The 25,303-nt window shown below is 55.9% G+C and overlaps 1 protein-coding gene across 1 annotated transcript in view; it reads right to left on the bottom strand.

Annotated features, from left to right (window-relative positions):
• The window catches only part of ZBTB7C (zinc finger and BTB domain containing 7C), a 134,988-nt gene extending 119,931 nt beyond the window's left edge, over nucleotides 1-15,057 (bottom strand). The window contains exon 1 of the mRNA XM_084505019.1: nucleotides 15,028-15,057. The gene's annotated coding sequence lies outside the window, so the exon portion shown is untranslated. The remainder of the gene's footprint in view (nucleotides 1-15,027) is intronic.
• Nucleotides 15,058-25,303: the final 10,246 nt, after the last annotated feature.

Below are 25,303 nucleotides of genomic sequence, written 5' to 3'. Positions count from 1 at the left end.
GCACCTAGATTAGCCCAAATAATTTCCTCCCACAGCCCCCAAAGTGCTGATCCACAAGGCTGCCCTGCCCACCAGGACCCTCCCCTCCACCACAGCCCCAGCATTAACTCCTCAGGGGTTTTACAGGCATGGCACAGCCCAATGCGGGACACCAGCACAGCCCAGTGCTCAGCATGTCCCTCTCTCACCCCTGCAGTCCTTGGAGGCAATTAATGACAGCACTGGAAGCCTTCCTCCTTCAGCAGCTGGGAGGAAAGCTGCCAAGGAGGGCCTGAAGGCCTGCAAAGTTTGGGCTGCGCTGTGTTTAAACACCACTACAAATAGAGGAGCAGGAAATGAGGGTAGATCAGATAAAGCAACAGCTATTCCACTCGAGAAGAGAGGGTGTAGAAAGGTTAAACACACGGTTCCCATCCCCGAGCCAGCTCTTCAGACAGAGCATGCTGGCCAGGCCCCACACCGCTGCGCTGGTGTCCACCTGCTGAGGGCTGGGTCCAAGTTTCTAGGACCCTTCTGGGTGGCTGTCAGCGGTTTTACTTGCTTTTATTTTTGACTGGGCTGGAAAGTACCTCCATCAGAATGCGCCATGCCCTTTCGAGCACATTAAGAACGAGAGCTATTGGAGACAAATGTCAAAATTTTAATAACAGGCTGGTCGAAAGCAGTGCCCTGCCTCCCTCCCTGCCAGCCCGCAGACCCTGCCCCAGCCCTGCGACCCCAAAAGAAGGTAGAACTGGGGTACAGGCTGCCCACAAAGAGCACCTGTGAGCCCTGACGAGCATTTGGGATCAGATCAGAGCAAGGCAGGGCTGTGTGTCATCCCAGCAGCCCCTCTCAGAAGCCCGCCAGCACTAGATAGCAGGATGCTCTTTATCTTGTTACCAATGACTAAGAACATCCACACCGTGACGGTACCACAGAAGTACAAGTGATGGAAAGTGGCCCTTGTCCAGGCAGGATGGATCTTTTATTAGGCTTTGTTTCCCTCTCATGTTAATAAAGAGAAAGCCATGAAGCATGCGATCCTTTTAGGTTCTCTGAATCCACTTAGATTTTAATCGCTGGAGCTGAAGCTTTCCAGGAATTAAATAGCTGCAAGACACGACGTGGGTGAAGCGAAATCAAACACAGAGCCTCCAACTTGAAAGGCAAACTAAAAGGATGACAGCGCTAGTTATACTGAGGGAGAAGTAAGGAGGAAAGGAAATTAAAAGCAATTAAAGGGAATTAATTAAAAGGTATGACGGAACTATGAAAGAGGAAAAACAGCTATGCAGAGCTCGCTAAAGATCCCAAACTTTTAATTGTTGCACTTAGAACTGCAAGCCCTAGAGGTTCAAAAGCCCTGAGGCAGTTTCAGGGAAAAAAAAAGAAAAAGATTCCCATGACTTAAACAAATAACTTCTTTGCCTCTGCGTCTCCACAGAGGACAAGTTTTGGAGCTTCTCCTCCGAAGCAGGGCCTTGCTCTCCCCACCTCTCCGCTGCTAAAAAAGAAAGGAGAGAAACACGTGGGCACCTGGCACCAGCAGCTGGGGCTTTTCCTACCAGTGCTGCTCTTCTCCCCAGGGTGTTTTTGGATTATTCACACCGCCGAGACCCTGGCAGGGTTTGCAGTGGGTCCTCGGGGCAGCAGGGCGCCCGTGGGTGCTGCGGGGGTGCTGGATCAGGCCCAGGGACATCAGATGAAGGGGGTTGCCTGTTGTGGAAATGCACCGCCTACGTTTCCCACATTCTCAGAAACCTGTCGTTTTCTGTTCATGATCCCCAGTTACAGGCCTTAACGAGGCCCTCGATCAAAATGTTGTCACAAATAGGGCTGCAAGAGCAGGACGCCCTGCTCTGTGTTCAGTGCCTGCTGCAGCCCTTCCCTGTGCTACCTGGGCTGGCTTTAACCTCGACAGGCAAGACCCATGCTGTTCCAGGGGAGCAGCACAGGCATCTCTGTGACTGCAGGTACACCGTTTTCCCAGGATGCAAACTCCCCAAATGCAAAAATACACAAAACAGAGGCAGAATTGCATCACCAGCACCGGGGGTGTTTCCAAAGAGAGCTGGGGCCCCGCATGCAGCAACACCCAGAGAAATACTCTGCATGTGCAATGCTGCTGGAGATGCTCGTGGGGAAATGGGCGCAGTGCAGAGCTCCTTGGGGCACCCACAGGCCAGGCACGGAAAGGAACAGGGCTGGGAAAGGGGCACCTGCGCCCCAAACCCAAGCAGCACACACACTCTCCTGGCCCCTCCACAAATCCACCAAAGGCTTCCTTGGCTTCAATTAAGCGGCAGTAGCAGGCATCTCATGCTGATTTACACAACAATAACCCTGTTTCCAAACACACAGGCTTCAAGTAGCTCGCCCCAGTGAAAGAACCACGCTGTTCCTATGAAAGTGAGAACTTCATTATCAGTTACCTACCACAATTCGGAATTGTCAAGATTTTTTTTTTTTTTTTTTTTAAGGCACAGCTAACGTGACATGAAAAACACTCATTTTTGACCCAGGCCTAGGGAGGATTTTTTTTTTTTTTTGCATTTTGCTTTAAAGACAGAAACTGTTTCATGCTTTGAAGTTAATTATAACTATTTTGCTGTAGACATCGCTTGCTCGGGAAGTTATGAGCCTTCCAGATCTCTCTGGTTTATGTGGTACGGAGACAGACCGAGGTTTGAAAGTCACAGCTGTCAGAGGCCCGGCTTCCATTAGGAAGATTAATCTTCCCTGAGATGCATCCATGGGAAGGTCTGAATCACAGGGCTGGATCCTGCTGCCGATGACACGGCGTCGGGAGGGCTGCAGGGAGGCAAGGACAGCCACAGCCTCCCTGCCAGCACGGGAGCAAGGCAAGGAGCTGCCTGCGAGCTGCACTGCGCACAGAGCCCCCCAAACGCTCACCACTCTGCTTTTTGGGGGGCAGACCCCAGAGAGACCCCAGAAAACAAGCCCTGTTCTCCCACCTGGGTGTTTTTATGGTGCCGTCGTCCCACGGGGAGACTCCAGCCTTTAACCTGGGGACTGGCAACTGGTTCTTGCTACCTTTCCCTTCCAAAGCCAGCAGAGTGCAGCTTGCCTTGCTGCAAATTAAAAGGCAGCAGCTGATAAGTGATTAGCATACACTTCCCGCTGCATGAGGCCGTCATCGACAAAATAACTATAAACCTTTTTTAAAGCACCGACTCTGAAGAATTATTCTGCCTCTGGGCTCCATTGAGTTTGCAGTGCCCTGTATTTGTTTCCCAGCTGAGACAATTGCAAGTTAAGTGTTCGCTGTTGTTGCTGCTACAGGGATTGTGCTGCTAAATAATTCAGTACCCAATTACTGTTTAACAAGATCACTCCCCACCATTCCAGTGGCGATCCAGCGTCCAGACCAAGAGGCTCCAGCAGAAGGGAGCCTGCAAGAAGCCCTGGTCCGATGTGAGGACTGGGGCTGGTGCTCTTCTGTGCAATGCACAACACGGAGAGAAGGAGAAGGGAGCACTAACAGCGGTGCCGTGCCCACCAGCGAGGGCTCGGGCTGGTGCCAGTACACGCAGCATTTCATCATCTGCTAAATTAGGGTTGTAATGAGCTGCTGCTTGCCTCTAGGTCACCCAGTCGATCACCACCTCCCCAAACTGGTGATGGCAAGAAGTCCTGCTCAGCTCATCACCAGCAATGGCACGGCCAGGGGTGGGTCCTCCTCCCGCTGCAGCAGGAGCCATGGGTTGGAAATGCAACCACTCGTGGTTTTAAAGCCCCATCGATACACAGGGTGCACGGTTGGCTGCCTCCTGGCTGCTAAATGGGAGCTGATCCAAAGGCTGACCCCTCCAGTTTCACCCCTGAACCTCACCTCCATGTGGGGCACCACCACCCGGGCTCCCCCAGCCCCATCTCCATCACTGCAGCACGGCACAAAAACGCTTCATTTTTAGACACCCCTCCTGCCTCCCCTCTTCCTTGGCTTTTAAGGCTTTGCACAGCTCTAAAAGGGTGTGAGAAAACTTGGAAAGGAAGCCCTGGGTGGTACGGACGACTGGAACAAGGAGCAATCTGTGCCCGGGGCAGGGGCGGCAGAGCCCACGGTGGCACCCTGGACGGCTGCCGGGAGGAAATGACACACCGTGCTGCCCTGCTTTTGTCCAGGGGCGAGACCAAAACGAGCCAGAAAAACAAAAACGGATTATTCTGGCTTGTGCTGCTCGCCCGCCCCCGCGCAGGCTACAGGCGGCTGCCTCCATGCCCTGCCCCTGCCAGCCACGGGGCACCGCGGGCCGAGCAGCATCTGGTTCATTTTAGCACCACTTCTGGACCCATGCTCTCGTGCTCGCCAGGCTTTGCTGCTTTTTGGACGAGAAATCACGGCCAGGAAGCCAGCGCCGAGCGGGAACACGCCGCTGTGCCCAGCAGAGCTCGGCAGATCCCCAGCTGTGCTCACCTAAAAATAAATTAATTAATTTGTCACCCTTGTAATTCCAAAGAAGAGCTGGAAGGCAAGCTGCTTCTGGTCACCCCCTTGGGCAGGGGCTCTCCGGGCTCCCTGTGTGGGCTGCCCGTGGTGGCACGTCCCCTCCTGCTCCCCTCCCATCCCAGGGACCTCTCCCCTGCCCCACTGGGCTCCCCAAAGCCATCACCAGCACCACGATGCTGTGCTCACAGCCTCACCCCCTCCATCCCACAGCTGCCACCCGACCTCAGGCCAGGTCCTTCACCCCCAGCTGGAGCTTATACAGCTCCTCCCAACGCCCCCCCTTCCCCTCCAAGCCCCCGCTGTGTCCCACGTTTTTCCATCTCTTTTTCCTGTTGTTTCATTATCTTGCCCAGCGCTGTAAGAGGAGCAAAGCTCTCATTCCTCAGCCAGAACCATCTCCGTGTCTGTGCCACCTTTCCCTCCCCTGTAGGGTTCTCTCTACAAAGGGCACAAAGGCCATTTTCCTACAGATTCAGGAAAGGAACCAAAATCTCCCATCGCGGCCAGGCGGTATACGTTATCAACATCCTGCTGAAGTTTCAAAAACATTTAGAAAGAAAAAAAAGAAAAGAAAAAAAGAACAAGCCTATCATCACCAATGACCTCAAGCCCACTTGGAAGCAGACTTTAAAGGCAAGCAACCTGCTTAAAGCAGAGACGTGCCCAGGAGAGCTGCCCTGGTCAGGCTGGATGCCCACACGAGGACAAGTCTGGGAGAGAGGGCTTCTCTGCTAGCACCCCAACCTTCAGCCCCAGTCCTCTCCCAGATCAGGATTTCTAAGCTCTCGTGTCAGCATGGTAAGAAATACAGCTAGATCTCCAGCTGGCAGAACAGAAGTGGTCCGGGTTGCCCCTGGTTTTGCAGGGTTGACTTGCAGAAGACCCAAACCTTCTGCTGCCCCTCCAGGACACGACAAAGGGAGGCACAGACACCCTGCCCTCACCTCCCGCAGCATCCTGCTGGCATCCTGGTACAGGCAAAAACAGCTATGAATGCTTGGGAGCAAAAGGGAAAGAGAAGAAGTGAAGCTGGCTGCAAATATTCTGGGGGTGCACGCTGCACGTTCTGCTGAACCTGCCGTGGTGGCTGCCAAAAAACACAGAGCACAAGGATGTCCCTGTCCTGGCACAGCATGCAAGGAGAGAGGGCAGCTCTGTTCACTACCCGATGGTAACGTGGTACCCTGTGCTGCAGAAAAATGAGTGGTTTCTGCATTTTTTTCCAAGCCACACCTGCACTTTGTCCACCAACTTGTTCCCCTCCAGACGCTCACTGCTGGCAAGGCACTTCCCACCAACTATCAATTTTGCTAAGAGAAAGAGGAGACCCCCAGGCAAGATTAGCTTTTTGTCTCCCAAATAGGCAATTATCTCTTGCAAAACTATGCAAGTCCAACATGCAGGAGTAAGCTTTACACAAACGGTGCCTTTAAAGTACAAATTGTTGCAATTTATGACAGTAACAGGGGGGATTGGCAGCAATGGGGAACGTGGGCTCCTCCTTACCTTTTGGTTTCCAGGCACATAAAACTTCGGCCACCCACAAGTCACAACCACAGCTGTACTACACGCAGCACCCCTCCTTAACCTTAGATTATTTTAGAGGAGGTGAAAATGAACTCCTTCCCCTCCGAGCCCCATAGACACACACTAAATACTACCCAGCCACCCGGATTCCCGAGTGGAAGGTCTACCTGGAACAGATGTAAAACGCTGTCAAAGCAAACTGCTGCATATACCTAGTGTCTGGGGGCATGATGCGCCTAAAAACTGTCTTGTCATTCATTTGGGATTGCCTGCAGAAGAAAACCCTGCTGTTAATCACTGTGCAGTAGGACGGGCATGCTAGCCAAATGCATAGCCAAGCATCTTCACTGCACACCATCAATACCCGTATATATTCAGCAGGCAGATGCAGACAGAGATTAGGAAGCGTTTTTCAAGATCGTTAGGACAGCCCTACCGCTTGTACAGGCACAAGCTTCGGGATGCAATGAGCTGAGAGTCAAAACAGAGACTTGAGATTTACATCCAGGATCAGGCTGCGGAGCGTGAAGCAATAACGGGGGATCTGGATGGCACCAGCAGCAAGCTGCATGCAATGCGACTTCTTCAGACAGGCAAAGCAGGCAGGAATGAAGCATGCACAGACCTATGCAGATTCCAGCCCATGACACACTCGGCAGAGATTAGAAAGTCTAAGAGGTTTCCGGAGAACAAAAAACAAGCCCCTTCGGTCATTAGGTTTTGTTTTTGCTTTAAATATGAAAAGGAAAATGAGCAGCGCTTCCTGGGAAACACGAAGCCCTGAGAAACAGTTCCAGGGACACCCCTCGTGCGTCTCTGCTCTCCCCCAGAGCCGTCGAAGGAGCTGAGCTACAGGTGGAGCCGTCCTCCCGGGGAAGGGAAGCACCCATTTCCCCAGATCCCGTGGAAAAATGGGTTCGTTTTCATGCCTGAGCACATCACACCCTCGACCCCTGCTGCCACCGATCCCCAGCACGTCCCCGTCCAGAAGCACAGCTGACACGCAGCCGTCCGAGGGCTCTGCAGGAATGCTGTGCATAAACGCCCGCGTGGAACGAATGCAAAACTATGCACCTTCATTTGCATGTGTAATTGCTGTGAATTAGTATGCAATTGGCCAATTAGATGCACTTTTTGCATGCAGGCAGTTTCTAAATTCAGGCCTCGTCATGGGGACGGAGCCGTCCCCAGGTCCTGCTCCCGACCTCCAGACCGTTCTCCAGCTCCTTTGCAGGTTTCCACCAGAAACACGGGCTGAAAACACTCACTGACCCCAGACAGCTTCAATAAATTCACGGGATTTTTACCCATTTTACTCGGAGGTGACCCAACCCCACCTCCACCAAAGAGCACCACCTCACACCCCCCAGAGCCCTAATTGAAGTGTGCTAATTGAAGGAAGACAGCCGAGCCTGAGTTAAGGGTGTTGGAGACCCCGTCCTGCCCCTCTGCACGCATTTTAGCATTTCGTGCCAAGTTCGGCACACCCAGCCCAAAGATGCAATGGAAACACTTTTATTGCCCGATGATAACACACGTGGGTGGGCAAGGATGAGCCGTCCCCATCGGCTCCGGGGGAGCATATTTCTTCCAGCACTGATTTTACCTCCAGACACGGCTCTGCAGAGTCCACAGGGAAGAGATTTTGGAGGAAACGAGCTCCTCGCAGCCCGATTTCACTCCCAGCTTTGAAGCCAGCTCTGTAGGACCAGGCAGGCTTCAAGGACTCGGGGTAAGGGAGAACAGGAGGGGGCTGAGCCCTGGGCTGGGCAACCTGGGGACAAGGAGCCCAAAATCCTGGGCAGCATCTCCCTGCTGTCCATGCCTGTGAGCGATGTAGCCGGACACACAGAGCAGAGCCGGGGAGATGCAGATTGCAGCGAGGGCCATTTTCCTCTCTCTGCGGACAACCCCAGGGAGGAGGAGGAGGACACGGGGAGGGGATGACGAAGCCCCATTAACAGCACCGGGGTTGCCAAGCAACTGGGAGGCACCGGGAGACAATAGGGACGGGGGCCAAAACGCAGAGCGGGGGCGAGGGGAGGCCGGGCACCGCCAGCCCCCCGGTCCCGAGGGATGCTCGCACGGAGCCGCCCGTGCAGCCCAAGGCATCGCCGCATGGCATGGGGGTGAGGGGAGTGTTATCTCCCCAAAAAAAAACAGCTCCCACCCGCCCTCCCTGCTTGGCCTCGGCCCCTTTCATCCAGCATCCCCGGGCAGCGCGGCGGGCAGCGACAATGGAAAGTTACAGCAGATTTCCCCTCCGCCGCCGCGCCAGCTCTTGCCAAAAAATGCAACAGAGGAAACTAGCTCAAGACTGGAAGGTTGCTTTAATTTCCTCCTCTGATTTTTTTATTTTTTTGGCTGATATTTATTTCTTTTTAAGGTCCTCTCGTGCCTCCCAGCAGTGACCCATCCCCGCAGCACCAGCGCAGCCCGGGGTCCGGCCCCGTGTGCCAGCGGCAGGCTCAGCGAGGATGGGAGGACCCACGGCTGTCACAGCAGCATCCTCCCAGCGGCTCTCATCAAAAAGGCATCTCCTTTTCCTTTATTTCCCCCAAACCTGCACTTTGGCTTGGCCCCGGGACAAACATTTCAAAGACTGCATGTTGTTTTTTTTTCCCCAGCGAGCATGTCCTGGGATGGCAGGGAGCAGCCGCGGGATGGTTGGACCGGATGATCTTGGAGGTCTTTTCCAACCCTCATGATTCCAGAATAAAGATCCTAGGTCCCGGGGAAGCAGCCCCAGCCCCATACGGACCACGACATGAAGAGCAAGGGGTGGCGGGGATTTGGGGGGCACCCTCCTCCTGCCACGAGCAAAGGCTCAGGTGTGTTCAGCTGGAGAAGCAGGCAGATGGTGCAGAATCCCCCCAAAAAATGGGGTTTTGGTAAGAGCTCTGCCTTCGAACAAGCCCAGCTTTCAGAGCCTGGATGGAGAAAAGAGCCTTGGGCTCTGTGCTCTGAGCACAGCCCGATAAAATGTGCTGCAGACTCGTGGCTGATGTTTCTCTGCCTCTTGCTTTCCACCAGGACCACACACTTGAGCCAGCACACGGGTGTTGAGTATGGACTGCTGGGCATTTATTCACAGCTCTAGGCCCGGTAAAGCCAAGGGGATTGGAAAAACCCCGCACACACAGCCTGCAGAAGGGCTGCTCCCGAAATCAATGGGCTAGCCAGGCGAGCAACATCACTCACACACACACCCTGAGCGCTGCCAGCCCGATCCATAATAAAAGACAGAGACAGAGAAGAAACCTCAGCGAAGGGCAGGAGGTAATAAAAGCTGTGTACAGAGCGCGATTCCAGGCAGAGAGCGTGTCAATAGCAAGTTTACCCATCAGAGACTTCCTTCCCTTTTAAAAGCTTAGGGTATTATTTGCCAAAACGGAGTGGATGTGCTGATAAATACAGAAATACAGCACGGATACAGGCATTTAGTGTGATGTGCACGGCACGGCGTACAGCAAACACACACAGATGTCCGTCCACATAAAGCTGCTCAGGTCGGATGCCCAGGTTGCACCGTCAACGCCACGGAAAATAAGATTTACATTTTCCTTTTCACATTTTGAGGAGGCACCACGGAACAACTCCCGCACAGACACTGAGTTAATGTACAAATTGGTGTTATTCCGCAAATCCCATCACTACTATGGGGCGCTTCAAATTTACGACCTGCAGCCGGTGGATTCCTGCATCCCGGTATTAATTGCAGGCCGTCAGAGGGCTCGTTTATAGCCTTATAATTTGAAGTGGTGATGAAGAAACACCCCCCGCCGGCGCTGCCACGCCGCCGGAGCAGGGCGCAGCGCCCCGATGGCTTTGCCCCTGTAACTCTGCAGAAGTTGTTTAAGAGGGAGTGTTTTTTGTTTGAAAAAGCCCGAGAGGAGGCTGAGGTTTCCAGCACCAAGCTGCAGCCCGAGGAGGAGCTGCACGCCCCTGAGCGGGGCGATCTGTGGAGGCGAGGCTGGGAACTGCTGCACGGCTGGCAGGCGGCAAGGCAATAACCGCGCCGGCTACAAATCCCCGCTGAGCAACTTAAGTGACTGCCATCCGTCATGTTTCCCTTCTCCTCTATTTAATTGACAATCAGGATGCTTAAAAGCGACAACAAACACCCAGAATGTTTTCCCTCGCATCCCGCTCGGTGTCACGGTGATTGACTTCTGCAAGCTGTGGAGGGGACGGGATCCCCGAGCTTCCCCTTCCCAGAGGGATTTCAAGGCACACCTTTGTCTTACCAGGCCAACTTTGGGCCAATTTTTTTACTTATTTATTGGCCCGAGCCAACGTGGGGCTTTCTGGAGCATCGTCCACCCCGCAGCCCAAAAGGCTGGCAGAGGTGACAACCTTCAGCCAAGCCGTAAAACAGCCGGCTTTGCCCACTGGCAGACAGAAACAAAGTTCCCACACCGTGTTCGTAGGGGGTGGATTTTCATAAAGACGTCCTGGCCAGCCTCCAGCAGCCTTCATCCTGCTCGCCGAGCCACGCTTCCCCCGCAGCTCCAAGCGGGGGCAGCAATCCTGTGTGCCGGGTCCCAAAACCTCGTGCTGGGTCCCAAACCCTCGTGCCGGGTCCCAAACCCTCGTGCCAGGTCCCAAATCCTCGTGCCAGGTCCCAAACCCTCGTGCCAGGTCCCAAACCCTCGTGCCAGGTCCCAAACCCTCGTGCCATTCTGTTATTAAGCAGCTGCTGCTGCCTTGAGCACACTTTGTGTGCACACAGGATTTTATAGGGCATTTGGGCACCGTTCCTGAGAAATGGCCCCGCATAAGCTTAAGATCTCCAACCCGCTGCTGTTGCAAATATTTTTTTTTTCCTTATGTTTTTGCGTTGTGGTTATTCATCCGGGCACCAACCAAGTGCCAAAAAGGCGATGATGTCCTGGGTGAAGATGTCCTGGGTGGGCACAGCCCTGCGCAGCTCCCTTCCCACCCAGCGACCTGCTAACCCACAGGAGCAATGGGTGCACAAAGACACCCTCCAGCACTGCTCCCTATGGAGCAGGGGGCTTCACTTTGCCCTCCGGGGGCTTCTGCTGAGCCCAGCTCTTGTGCAGAGCCTCCCTCTGCTCCTGGGATGTGCTGAAGGTGAAGCAGTGCCCCCCCAGCTCCCAACCTGCCCCCTACACCCTCCAAGAAAAAACCCAAATGCGTTTTCCTCCAGGTCAACCAGCTAAGGTAAATAAGCCCGTGCGTCTCCTTCCAGTTACATTAACAGGGAACCGGGAGCTAATTACATCGACGAGCTGAAACAGATTCAGAAGAGCGGGCAGGGTTGTTTCTTCCAGCTGGACACAATGAGATTAAAAGCACACCGGGACCCGGATCCCTTTTCAGCGGAGCGCTGTGAAACCAGTGGCACCGACCCAGCAGGGCTGAAAATACACGGCGGGGCACACCCTTCCCTCCAAACACACCTGCCACTTTTTTTTTTTTCCCCTCCTCTCTCCCACATCCTCTCTGGAAAGGCCAAACTTCATTCATTACAGAACCGAAATATTTCCTTTTTTATTCTAATATTTCCTGTGCGGAGCCTTCCCTTTTTTTATAGCCAACCATCTGGGAGCGGGGAGAGGAGAGGAAGCCCCCAGAGCTTTTCAGACACAATAAAAATAAATAAATAAATAAATAAAAAAGGCATGGTGTTTGATGAAAACCAAAACGCATAAACAAACAAACCATGTACCCAGAATAATGACTTCGGGGAGGAAAGCCGCCAAAAGAATTGTATAAGCCGCCCGAGCGCCACCCGTCCCTCGCTCAGAGAGGCAACGGAGGGAGAAGGGAACGGAAAGCGCTGGGGCCGAGCTGTTCCTCGTGCTCCCCGAGGGCTGGGCAGGAGGGCGAGGGGCTTCAGAAGCCGAGTTTAATGCCCAGGTGCCCGGCCGAGCAGCTCAGAGCAGCGAGCCCCGGTAAATACCCCGCTAATTCGGTTTTCTTCCCCGCGGCGCAGGCGCCGCTCCACCACCGCCGCCGCCAGCCGAGCCTCCTAGGGTTTTGGGAGGAGATCCAGGAGCTCCTCGCTCGCTGCCACTCTGGGCTCAGGCGTTTCAAAAGCCCCTGTGGTGTTTGCATGCAGCCGTGGACCCAGGCAGGGGGCGAGGGGCTGCTCCGAGGGGCTGCCCACGGGACCAAAAGCGGGGACACCAGGGTCCCCGTGCTGCAGCAGAAGCAGACGGACCCAGAGCCCCCACTTGCACTTTGATTTCCACTCCATCTCCTCTTTTTAAGGAAAGGAAGCAGCGATCTCGAGGCTGATCCCTTCTAACCAGTAAAACCAGCTCTGTTTCCAGGCCACGATGGAAACGGGGCAGGAAGCAGGGCTCCCCAGGGCAGGACCTTCTTCCTCCTCCTCCTCCTCACACCGCGGGCACTGCTGAGCCCCCGCTTCCCACCGTGAAGCAGCAGGGTGCTGCCACCCAACCCCTGATGCACTCGTGCAGCTCTCACCCCAACACACCTCTACATCAACTAACTGAAGGTAGAAATGTCCAAACCCAGCACCTCTCCCACTACCCGGCGCTCACAGACCCCAAAAACCCCAATTCCTGGCAGCACCGACACCAGGCGGGTCAGGGATGCTCACCTGCCACCCGGCGCGGGCACACCAGCAGCACAGCCCTGCCCAGGAGCACACCTCACACACTCACTGCGTTCCCTTCCCGGGCTTAAAATCACCGTCACCTTCCCAGAGCTGCCCCCCACGAGACGGGGGACAGCCCCGTCACCCCACTGGCCTGTGGGTTCCCAATTAGGACGGGTTATGCAAGCTGCGTGCAGCCGCCCTGCCCTGACAGCACGAGCTGAGCTCCCTCCTCATGACAAGCAGCAGGCTCCCGGCTCCTGTAAAAGCCAAGCTGGTGCACGGTCTCACTCAGGAGGGTTTTTTTTGCCATGTTCAAGCCCAAAAACCCCATCCTCCCCGAGCATGTCCCTCTGGATGGCACGCAGCAGATGGGTCCCCGAGCAGCGCCCTGGAGAGGTGCCACCGGGCACAGGGGGTGCCACAAAGCCACCGCAGGCAGGGGACACCCAGCGCCCTGAGGTCCCCAAAAATCAGTTCTGGGAGGAGGGCGATGCCGTGCAGCACCCAGACGGGGCAGGCAGCAAGCAGGCTGTGGAGACACGGAGGCTGAGCCGGGCAGCCAGGCGGCTGGCCCACGGCCACGGGCGAGGCAGCGCCAGCTCTGCGTGACTCGTGGTGCCCGCTCTGGCACCGGGCACAGCCTGAGGATCTGCATTATGGCAAGCCCCAGAGACTGAAACGCCAGGAGCTGTGCCTCCCGTCTCCCCGTTAGTGGTTATATCAGCCCCAAAGCAGCCTGATTTATGGCACACCCGTACGTGCGCGCTCGCATCCGCGCAGAGCGTTCGGGCTGCTTGCTCCTCGCCTTCACCCGCACGCTCACGCACACCCCAAAGCCTCCGTGCAGCCAGCAAAAGGCAAAAAGCCTCACATTTCTCCCAGGAAGGAGAGCTGCAGCTCCTGGGGATCCGTGTGCTGCCAGGAGCTGGGGCTGCAGTGCCCCAAAGCCCTGGCGCTGGGTGCCCAGCTGGGGGTCGCGATGGGAGCATGCACCGCAGCCGGCGTTCCTCCCTCAGAGCATCACAGCAGGCAGACCCACACGGGTAACCCAGCACCTCCACCCCGAGGGATTTCACCCCATCCAACACCAAAACGCCCCTCGCCACCTCGCCAGACCCGGGGACGGGCAGGACGGGGAATAAAACATTACAGTCGCCTCTAAACCACTTTTATTTTCAGGCACAGGACCGAGCAGACCGATCTGCAGGCTGCCCGGGGGCGGCCGGGCGCAGGCTCTGCCCTTTGTGCCGCGTTAAAAAAAATATAAAAAAATAAAAAAAATAAAATACAGGAGGAAAAGTTATGTTGCTAATAAAGGGCTGTGTTGTGCCATCAATTCTTTGCAGCCGTAACGATCCTGGGAGGGAGCTCAGCGGCGCGATCAATCGGGCAGCAGGGCGAGGAGATCAGCCCGCACGCTGCACCCACGGCACCGCGGTTTGGGGGGCTCGGGGCAGGGGGACAGGGGTGGGATGGGACGTGGGGGATCCTGCCATGGGGCATGGTGACACGGGGGGGTGAGCAGCATCCCACCCCCAAGGCACCTATGGGGGGGAATTGGGGGGTCCCTGGGAACAGTGGGACGGGCAGGGGAGGAGGGAAAAGATCATCAGGTGGTGCCCGGATAAAGGAATGGGGTAAATGGGATGGTGGAAAAGGGATAAGAAAAAGGGATAAATAAATAGAAGGGGTAAAGAAAAGGGGTAAGGAAAAGGGGGTAAGGAAAAGGGGGTAAGGAAAAGGGGGTAAGGAAAAGGGGGTAAGGAAAAGGGGGTAAGGAAAAGGGGGTAAGGAAAAGGGATGGATATGGGATGAGGGACATGGGATAAATAAAAGGGATAGCTACATGGGACAGATATGATGGATATGGGATAAAAAAGGGGGATAAAAAGGGATAAAAAAGGGATAAATAAAAGGGATAAAAAAAGGGATAAATAAAAGGGATAAATAAAAGGGATAAATAAAAGGGATAAATAAAAGGGATAAATAAAAGGGACAGATATGATGGATATGGGATGATGGCTATGGGATAAGTGAAAGGGATAAATAAAAGGGGTGGATATGGGATGCTGGATGTGGGATAAACGGGAGAGATACGGGATGACGGACACGGGGTAAATCAATGGGACAGAGATGGGATGGCGGACACGGGATGAATTAATTGGGGTACGTAAGTTGGGATGGGTACGGGACGGAGGGGTACGGGATGGGGGACAGAGGACACGGGTCGGGGGGCTGCAGGCCGGGCTCTGCGGGCACATTTTGGGGTTCCTCCCGCAGCGGCTCGCGGCGCCGTCGGGGCGCAACCTTTTGGGTTGGGGACGGACACACACAACACCCCGCACCCCGACGACACCCCCACCCCCCCCCAGCACCCTGGGCTTCATTAACACCCCTAATTAGCGGGCAGACAGAGCTGAGGGAGGAGGAGGGGGGGGGGGCGCGGACCCACCTGCGGAGCGGCGCTCGGGGCCGGCGTCTGGCGGCGGCTGGGGGCGGCGGGCGGAGGCCCGGATGTCGGCGGTGCCGGTGCCGCTCCCGCCCTGCCCCCGCCTCCCCCCGGCGCCGATCGCTCCCCGTACAAAGCCCCCTCCCGGCCCTCCCCCCCCCCCCCTTTTTTCCCCGGTCCTCCCTTCCCCTCCCCTCGCCGCCGCCGCCGCCGCCGCCGCCGCCCCGTCGGGGCGCCCCGGGGGCCCCGCCCCTGCCCGCCACGGGGGACGGACAGGCGGCGCAGCCAATGGGAGGGGAGGGATATGGGAGGTGGGCGGGGCTTGAGGGTGGGGCACGCCCCCCCTGGAGGTGCCTCAGGGGGGTGCCGTGAGGAGGGCGCAGAGCGCCGCCGGCGGCGGGCGGCGCAGGGCGGGGAGCGGGGTGCTGCGGGGGTGCTGAGGGGGTCTTGGCCGGATTATTCGTGCTGGTGGTCGAAAAGGGTCGGGGACTGGCGGTGTTTGAGGAAAAATAAAAATTAAGCGTGGCACGAGTCTCGTGTTTGGCTTGAATCGGTCAAATCGCAGGCTGAGGGTGCTGCCTGTGATGGGGTATGCCCTGAGAGGGCCAAGCCCGTGGGGAGGTCGGAACCAGAGCGGCAGCAATTAAATCAAAATCAGGCTTTTAATCAGCTTCTCCCAGCACCAGGGAGCCGCAGAGCCATTAAGCCCTCCAGGATCACCGGGTCCAACCACCCCCTACCACCACTGCCACCACTGAACCCCGTCCCCAAGCACCACGGCCAGCCTCCCCCCAGGGGCGGTGACCCCAGCACCCCGTCCCTACACCCATCCACACTTTCTGACAGAAAAATCTCCTCATTTCCAACCAAAACCTCCCCTGGCACAGCTGGAGGCCGTTCCCTCTAGTCCCAGAAGCACCACTCGGGTCCCAACACCGGGTTTCACCAAGGGTTGTTTTCGTTCGCTGCTGTTTGGGCAATTCCGCTGTTGTTTTGCTGTTGTTGCTTCTCTTTATTTATTCTTTTTAAGCCAGACCCAGCCAAAAGGACAATTAGGTTGCATCTCGCTGGCAGCCGGCCCCGCCGGCACGTCTCCGTGCTGCCCCAGCGGGTCCCCGAGCACCACTCATGGATGAAGGCTGGCAGCCCGGCCCGCGTCCCTCCGAGGCTTCAGCCCCGCTGCCAGCCACCCCCGTGGGCCATTCCCTTCATACATCCACCTCGACAGCATTTTAACACACCCATTTCCAAGATTTCTGTGATAGATGGAGCAAACACGCATCAAATCTGTGCTCTGAGACCGAGCCCAAGCTCTGCTCACCACCAATCCAACCTGGGGTCTGACTCCGAGTGCCTTACGTGGTCAAAACGCCCCGATTTCGGTGGAAATCCCTCCCTACTCGTGCAATGTTTTACTTAAAGGGAAGGTTTAAATTATAAAGGATAGGCAGCAGCTGCTGTGACTTTGCTCTGCTGGTGCAGGAATGTACATTCCCAGCAGCAGGCGGAGGCAGGATTCGGGGATATCACCCAGCAAGCTGCAGAGAGCTTTTGTGCAATGCACTCTGAGTCTTCTGTATCGCCTGGTTTCGGAGAGGAAGGACGAGAAGAAGGACCCGTCACCATCCAGAGGAAGGATGCGGTCCAGCTACAGAAAACCTCCGAAGGGGCCAGAGGGGATTTTCCCTGGGGAGGCTGCAAGCTCGAGGTCTGGCAAACACCAGCAGAGCAGGCAGGAGACCGAAAGCCTCCCTAGGGAAAATCCCCTCTGGCCCGTACGGAGAAACCTCCAGCTTTCTCCTGTTGTGTAGATACAGGTTTAACACCTGATTATTTCTAAAATAACCTCATGTAAAAGCACTCCTGACAGCAACAACGTGGCGCTGCCCCCTGATCTCCCCTGCTCACATCCCGCCGTCAAAAATCCATCGGGGTCGTTCTGCCCTCCCGAGCATCCAAGCCCACGGCAGCAAATGGGCCTTGGAGAGGGTGTGTGACAGGAGACAGACGTGTGCTAAGCATTCCTGCTCGCCTTCGTCTGGCAAACACTCACTCAGGAGGCGAGGAGGGGGCAGCCTGCGACAAGGAGCGGCTCAGGGCAGGAGGTGTCCGTGTCACACCTATGCCGTAGCCTGTCCCGTCTCCTGCTGCTCCCAGGTGGACCCTGGACCTGGTTCTTTCCCTCACTGTGCCCAGGACTCTTGGCAGTTCCTTTTCACCAGCAGCTGGCCCTGCCAACCATCCTCAGGACCCGTGGGAGCGCATCCTGCTCACCTCTGTCTCTAGTCACCCCCGTCTCACCGTCCTTGCCAGGAAGGATCACTGAACCTGGTGGCACCACAGCACCCAGAGCCTGTTTGGTCAACTCCAGCAAGCTCAGGCATCTGCCCAGAGGGCTGTGGCGTGCCAAGTTTATTCTCTTCTGAGAGCAGGGACTTGGCTTCGGGAGAGAGGGCTCATCTCTGGCTGGCGTTTGCTTGCAATGCGACCGGGAGTGTGGGAACTGGCAGGGGGATAAGGGAGCTATCTCATCTTCATCCCCGTAATCAATAGCGAATCATCACTTAAAAAGTCGAGTGGTGTTTTTGTAGGGCCAGACGTGCCCCGCATTTCCAGCCTTTGATTCATCTGGCTTAATGTGCCATGGGATGGGGCTCGGTGGCTGAGTCACGTCGTAAAAGCTCTCCCGTCGCTCCTGGTGCTCCCTCCTGGCAAGTGGGTCACGGTTGCTTCAGCGTGTCTGAGCCTCCTCCATCCCAGCTCTGGGAGCCCCCAAGGCCCTGTTAGGGAAATCCCAAAGCCCAGACCTCGAGGGGATGGCACCACACCACACGTGGGGCTCCTGCTGGGGTTGAGACACCCACAGCCTGGATGGGGGTGATGCAGCCTGCTCCACCCGGGGGTATCCCCTTGGGATGCTGTGCCTTCCCTCCTCTTTGTAGCATCATTTGCTCTAGTCCAGTACCTTGGTAACTGGTTTTGCTCTGGAGCTGCCTGTTCAACAAGTGACAGAGCTGAATATGATTTTTTTCCCCTTTTATTTATAAGCTGAGGGTGCAGGGAGAGATCCTTCACTGATAGCTCCCTGTGCACTGCTCTGATGGCAGTCTGACTCGGCTGGTTCCCCTGGAGCTATCCTGGGTTTTCCGTCAGTTTGGGTGGGATGGGGGGGCTCAGAGAAGAGATGGGAATTGGGATTGCTGGAACCAGCTGGGAGGAGGGCAGCACAGAAGGCTGTAGAGGCCCTCGCATGATGCCCATATCCTGGACTGCTTCTCAGAGGTGGTTTCCAGCACAGACTCCAAACCCCCTCTTAACCATATTTCCCGTTACAGCCTTCCCCATCCTAATGCTCTTCGCCCCCCTCAAAAAAATGCATTTTCCTTGTGCTTTGCAGCAGCTACATAAACGATGATATCAAAATGATATCATCGTGATATTGGAGGTGCAGGCAGGCTCCACCAAAACCAGTGGCTTCAGACCTGAAGCAGCGAGGACCCTGCCCTGATGCTGCAGAGGAGGAACGGAGGCAGGAGAAGCCCCAAAATCCCTCCTGGAAGCAGGGAATCCGTGGGGAAGGTGCCAGCGTGAAGGGTTACGGACACTTGTGCCGTGCCGGGTGGTGCTGGACAGGGCTGCAGCAGGGCTGACCCCAAGGAGCTGGGTCTGGGGCTGGATGCTTGTCTCTAAAATGCCCAGGGACCGAACAGATGGCTCCTCTTTATTTGCATGCTACTTGGATTTGTGAGTCAAGCAGAAGAATAACTTAATTTTTGACATTTGCTTCTCCTCGGAGCCCGGCACAATTTATGTTATGCTGGCATTTGCGTGAAGGATGTTGCTTTAGGCACAAAACCCATCCTGGCTTTAACCCTAAAAGGAGCCAAGTAGGCAGGAACCGTATTCCTCCCGAGCTCTTTTGTAGGCTCTGCCAAGGGATATCACACTTACACAATGACCAAGGAATCAGGAGAAAACAGTCATTTGGGGCTTGTGGAAGGAAGGGGCAGGGTTGGAGTTAAACTGGACTGGAAAATATCTCATCTGTAGGCCTGAAATGAGAGGCTGCTTGTGGGTGAGGTTTACCTACCAGTAAAAATACCCTTCAAGGCCTGTGCAGCTCGTCTCGAGCAGAGGGGACGAATTTAGTAGGGCCCTGCTCCCGCCGACATAAACCGAAGTGAAAATAATATAAAATACAGCCAGGGCACAGCCTCTGCAAGCCAATTAAAGGCCTGGCTGATTGCTGCCGGCCACGGCCCGCGTGTCTGTGTGCCACCCCTGCAAGGGGGGGACAAAATAAAGGGAGGTTTCGCTCGGCTGTGCAGATCATCCTACACCTGCAGCAGCTCGTGGTGGCCGTGTGGTGGCTCAGGTGGCTCGGGAGTGTCCTCCTCACCAAAATGGGCTGCTGCTGCCCACGGTAACCCCGTGTGGGAGCTGCTGGTGGAGTCTGAGCTGTGCCCCGCGGGTGCTCCAGGTCTGGGGCTGCCAAGCCTTTCCCCTGCAGTTCCTGCACCTCTTGCATTCACTGCGATCCCCATCTTGTGGCCGGTCCTGCGCCTGCATGTGGGCCATGACTTCTGACGGTGCAGTAATACCTTGGTTGCTTTGATTTCAGATTTGGCCTGAGCCAAAAAAGTGGGGAAAAAAAAAGAAGACGCCGAGGACACGGCAGCTGAGGTCTTGCTCTGGTGCAGGTGGGTTTTTAACCACCACCACCACCTCTCTTGGTGCCCTCTGCATCTCGTGGAGCACAAAGAACATCGCAGTTCTCACCTCGTTAGGCTGGGTGCTTCGGAAACAGGGCTGAGCCCAGCATCCACGTAGGGCTGGGAGCCGTGGCACGGGGATCTCAGTCCCCTGGGCCAGCCCACACTTTTCCAGGGCCCTCAGGGACGCCAGGAGCTTTGCAGACTGCATTTTTCTGCTGGCTTTCAAGCTGCTGAAGACCAAAACCCTCTTGCTGTGGTGCTGCACGGAGCTGGGACAGGCACCCTGTGCTCCGTGTCCTCCCCAGGACCCATCCGGGTGCCTACATTCAGGGTCCAGGCAGCAGCGCTGGGACCCCTTTGTATCTCCGCCTAACTTTTCACCTACTGTTCGTGGCTCCAGAAACAAAACTCCCGATGTTGAAACAGCCTGGCACGCGGGCAGGCCGCCTGTTGGACGTGGCACAAGCACGCTGTGGTGCCTGGCTGGTTTCTTCATAATTCTCCCCGGGTGAAACCAGCCACGGCGCGGGGCCTGCACCAGAAGCCACGCACAGCCGAAAACCAGCACGCTGCTGCAGTTAGCGGCCCCAGCTGCACGGGGAGAACAGGCAAATGCACTCCCTCTCGTGGCTGTGCTCTCCCCTGTCTTCCCCCAAAGCAAGAGACCAGGCACCCTAAAACTTCACCATCTTTACAGGGCATGCCCACGGCTGGTGCGAGTCCCCCGCGCACCCAGATCCGCCGGCGCACTGGAGACTCTGGTCATCCTGCCGGCAGCTTTGCCAAACTGGGATTGTTTGGGCTAAATATTGTTCCACGCCAGATGTCTGCCTTAGGCTGCAGTTCTCTGGAAAGTTTCAGCCAAACTATTCTGACCATTTCCAAGAACGAGGGGAAAGCACAGTGTTTTGCCCAGATTTTGAAAATAAATAATTCCGTGAAATTGCTGCGGGAGAGAGGAGCCTCCGTGTTGTGGAGAAAGAGCATGAAATTTGGCCCCGCTGACGAAAAGTACCGTTTGCCACTTCCAGGAAATTTTGTTTAATTTTGAATCCATTATAAGCTCTGCAAATCACGGTCTGCATGTGCTGAACAGAGCCAGCCACAGGCTTAACGCCCTGCTCTCTGCCCTGGGTGCCTTCACCACCCGGAGAGGCTGAAAACTCACGCTTGGGCGAGTTTTAGCCACCTGAAACTCCACGCTGGGTGCCTGGACACTGCCCCGCAGCGTGCCCTGTGGCCTGGGGGGCAGATAGCATCTGTCTCTCTCCTGCCCTTGCTGCGCTGCGCTGCACGCCAGATGCCAAAAACGCGTCTGTGCCATGCAGCGGAGGCCAGGTTGTTGGGAGCGGAGGCGTTGACACACAGTGCCTCTGGGGGAAATGGCACGGAGCAGCATCCCGCGTTCGAGAGGCTGTCTGAGTTTAGCAATAGTCTCTTGTTCCCAGGCTCTAGGCCAGGGTAAGTTGGCTGCAGCGCGCCTTGGGAATGAGGATTTTTGCCTCCAGGAGAACAAGAGTTTAGCACGGCTCTTCCGAGAGCCCTTCTTCAGCTCCTCCGCGCAGAGGGCCGGCTGCCAGGTCCCCAGGTGGGCTCGCTGAAGCTGCTGGTAGCAGGTGCAATTGGGGAGCGAGGGCATGGGGCAGAGAGGCAGGAGGGAGACACAGCTTTATAGGATCCTTTATAGGGTCTGGGAGGCGCATGGGGCCGCAGCCAGGCGAGCTCTGCTCCAGCAGAGAGATCCTGGGGGCTTCTCCGCTGGCTCCATCCCGCCGCATGCCCTGTAGGGTCTCCTGTGTGTTAGCTGGGATTTTCTGTATGTTCTGCTGCCCCTGCCCAGCTCCAGAGCCCAGCCAGAGCAGACGATGCCCCAGCACCCTCTGCCAGGGGGCAGAGCCGGCCTCAATCCCCCCCTTTGACCTCGACCTCCCGTGAGCACAGATCAGGCATTGCCGCTTCCTCCTCGGGCTGCAGTGAGCCAGCAGGATGGAGATGAAAAGAAGTGAAACCACTTTTAATGTGTTGTTTTCCTTGGAGGGGGTTTTGGTATTTAAATCACACACACCTTTAAAACCGGAGGATTACAGCATCCTGCAAGTCCGAGGCTTTAATTTTTTTTTTTTTTTTAATGACATTTCATTAAATTTCTGTAATGACAAAATCTGCAAATGCTGCTGGGGCAGTGGCAGTCAGGGCAGAGCACGCGGAGCCCTGTTTTTTTTAGGTGCCAATGCCCCTTTTGGCAGAAGCCAACTTTGCTTCATCTCCATGTACCCACCTAGCTCTGCTCAATGCCTTCTTCATGCAGCACTGGGAAGAGAACCGGCAGCTGAAACAAGCAACAAGGTGCGCTTTGATCCTCCAGGAATAAAAACGAGGTGTGAAAATCCTCTGGCTCTACAAATCTCGTTTCTGGTCGCTGCGTACATCTGTCAGGCCGGAGCACCGACCAGAGGACTTTCTTTATTTTAGCTAGTTTTAAACAAGCTGCTGTTTCCCTTTCTGTTCACCCAGCACATTTCGGCTGCCTCCCCAAGCGCTCTGGCAGGGCAGGGAGCGAGCTGTGTCCGTGCCATCACACTATTGCACCCTCTCATCCTTGCAAACTGGGTGGCCCTGCACAGATTTCTCTCTGGGGCACTGCTCTCAGGTCCACGCCAGCCCCCAGACCAAGCCAGATGCTTGGTACTGTGCTTTTTGGGGTCATTTTGGGCAGGCCAGGTTGCTCTTTTCCTTGGCCCTGCTTGCTAGCGTGCACAAATCCTTCAAGCCGTTTTAATAAGCTCATTAATAACCCATTTTTCCACTGCGCTTCTGCTAATTTCCATTAAACTCCGCAATTTGGGACAAACAATGGGGTAAATAAGTGCGCGACATCCATTGTTCCGTAATTTGAAACATCCAAGTGGCAGCTCTGAAAAATGGGTGTTCATTTACACGGTGACCTAAATGTGCTCGGCCCTGGAGCGGCAGCAAAGCCGAGCCGGGAGGCACAGCGGGTGCTCGGCTCCTGTGTCTGCCCCCAGCACGAGGCTGGCCGAGACTCCTGGCCCTCGGTGCTGTTGCTGATCCCCAGCGACAGATACTCCACCGCCTCTGCTCTAATCGCAAAAAAAAAAATAAGTAAATAAATAAAATAAGAGAACTCTCATTGCAAAATGAGGTTAAAATCGATGTTTTCAGATAGGACTGCGCTAGAAGTAATTTTATCCGAACTCTCCTTGGAGCCAGCCCCGGTGCTGTGCCACTTCCCATTTTCTCAGCCACATTCCCCGTGTGAGGACTCCCAGGACATGCTCCCCCTCACCACATTGCCCCCCTCATTCCTGCTGGATCACGCTCTGTGTGCAGTGCTTTGAGGCAAGCCAGTTTTGAGACCCCAAACAAAATCTGCTCCTCTCCCCCCACCCCAAAACCCCTCGCTGGTTGTCTTTAACCTGGGCTAGTTACTCATCTGGTTTGGTGCCAGGACAACCGAGCAGCCCGCGGGGATGCACTGAGCAGTGTGGAAAGAGCAGATTTTTTTGGGGTTGGCTTTGCTGCGGAGGGGAAAGCCCTTGCAAACGACCCCGATGTGGTGGCTGTGCTCGGCTTCCCCGCAGAAATGTTTTGGGGCTCCTGGCTAAACCAGCGAGCTGAGGCGGAGGCGAGCTGCCAGGGGTCTCCTGCTGTTGCAAAATCATAACAAAGCGTTTTGCTTTTCAAACACTCGCCTAACCCAACGGGAATAATTTGCGAAGGAATCCTGACTCTACTTGTCGTTCAGTTCATTATCTTTACGAGCCTGTCCCTAAAAACACTTAATGGTTAATAAACCTAAAGGAAACGCAATCTCGCAGGCAAATGTTTTGGCTGAGCACCTGCTTCGGTACTGGGAAGAGCTGGTCCCGTGCCTCTTTCATTGCCTTTTTGACCTTTTCAGGATGCAGCCTTTAGCATCAGCCACGGGACAGCTGCAGAGTCTGTGGCACCGAACCCCTGGCTGCGCGTCCCCTGCAGAGGATCGTGCTCCAGCTGCTCGGATGCTAACCTTTCCGCAGGCTCTGCTCTCCACCCCAGAAAGGCTCTTCGAAAACCCCGAGGAAGAGGCCTGGCATTTCCAAACTGTCCACGGGGAGACCCGGTGGCGGTTTGGCAGAAATCCGAGGTTTTTTTGATGCCACTCTACAGCCTGCCTCCAGACTGCAGAGCCTCATTTGTGCGCGGGGAAATGTTTCAGAGGAGAGCTCGGCGGTGTTGTTCTGCTCTTGTCGGTGACCCCGAATGGGGTCTGCATGGGCAAAGCTGGGCCATGGCGAGGGGAATTGCTCCAGAGAGCAGCCTAAAGCCAGCTCGGGCTGAGCTTCAGTGTTTGCAGCACAGACTGAAGGCAAAGTTAATCCCGAGCCCAGGTCTGGATGTGTCGGGAAGCCCAGGGGTTAGGGCACCCATCTGGAAGTGCTCGAGGAGACCTTGCAGACCCCTCCCCAGCTTCAAGGAGACAAGCCACCTGGCAAGCAATTTTGGAGCAGGGCTTGTTCAGCTTCCTTCTCCGTTTTGTATAAAATAATTAATTGTTGGAGAGAGCGAGACAGAGGGGAGCATGTGAGTTTACAGCTCATTGCCTAGACGTTTATCCAGGAGGAGCAGCCCCAGTCCCTGCTCTTTAAGACAAAGTTAAACAAAGCTCTGCATAGCTCCACGGGCTCTGCCCTGCGACCTCCTCTGTACCCACAGGACAGCAGAAAATTGCACCAGGACTAACGAGGAGAGATGAGGATGAAGTTTCCGAGCCCACAGCGGCCTCCTCAACATTCCTGCCCAGGGATCGGTGACGCCCGGAGATCACAGCTCCCACCTGTGGGCCTCGAACCCTTGTTTTTGCCCAGTTCCCTGGTTTTTGGTGTGAAAGTCCCTGGAGGAAAGGCTGGCTGTGTTTCCAGCAGGGCTCAGCGGGAGCTGCCCCCTGGCCCTGTGTCACGCGCGCCCGCAGCCCGCGGTGCGCTGGGCGAGGCTTTGTTCCCGTGCTTGGCGAGCTGGTCTCGGTCTGAGAAAGCATCGCTCACTGTCAGAATTCGAAAACAACCCCCGAAAAGAAAAGGAGCAGCTCGACTTCAAAGGGCTGTGGTTCTTTTCTTGTGGCCTCTCCTACCCTGCGCGCAGCTGAAAAACTTGTTCAGCCCATCCCGTGGAAGGTGTCTCCTTCTCCCCCTCCAAAGGCGCGCACACAATGGGCGCATTCAGGGGGAGGGGAGGGAGGGAAACATGGGGACCCTGCCGCACACACCCCGTTCCCACAGATAAGCACGAAGCCGGAGGAGGGACGGGTCGTTTTGGGCAGAGCCAGCCTCGTGCACGGTCTCCTTGAAGCCCATGGTGTGCGTGGAGAGATGATATCTGCCATCGGGCCAACTGGTAGAGTCGGAAAATCCGGGCACGCTCCGAGGCACGCCGACCCTTCTTTGGGCCAGCCGGTGGCAGGAGGGGCAGGAGATGTCCCAGGAGGGACAGCGTGGGCTGAGAGGAGGGCAGCTGGCTCGGCACGAGGGCTCCGAGGGGTTTGGTTTGGGACCTGCCCCGCTCCT

This window comes from Aythya ferina (genome assembly GCF_964211825.1).
Source record: "Aythya ferina genome assembly, chromosome: Z".
Lineage (NCBI taxonomy): Eukaryota > Metazoa > Chordata > Aves > Anseriformes > Anatidae > Aythya > Aythya ferina.
Note: the sequence above shows the minus strand (reverse complement) of the source record. Positions and strands in the feature narration are given on the sequence as shown.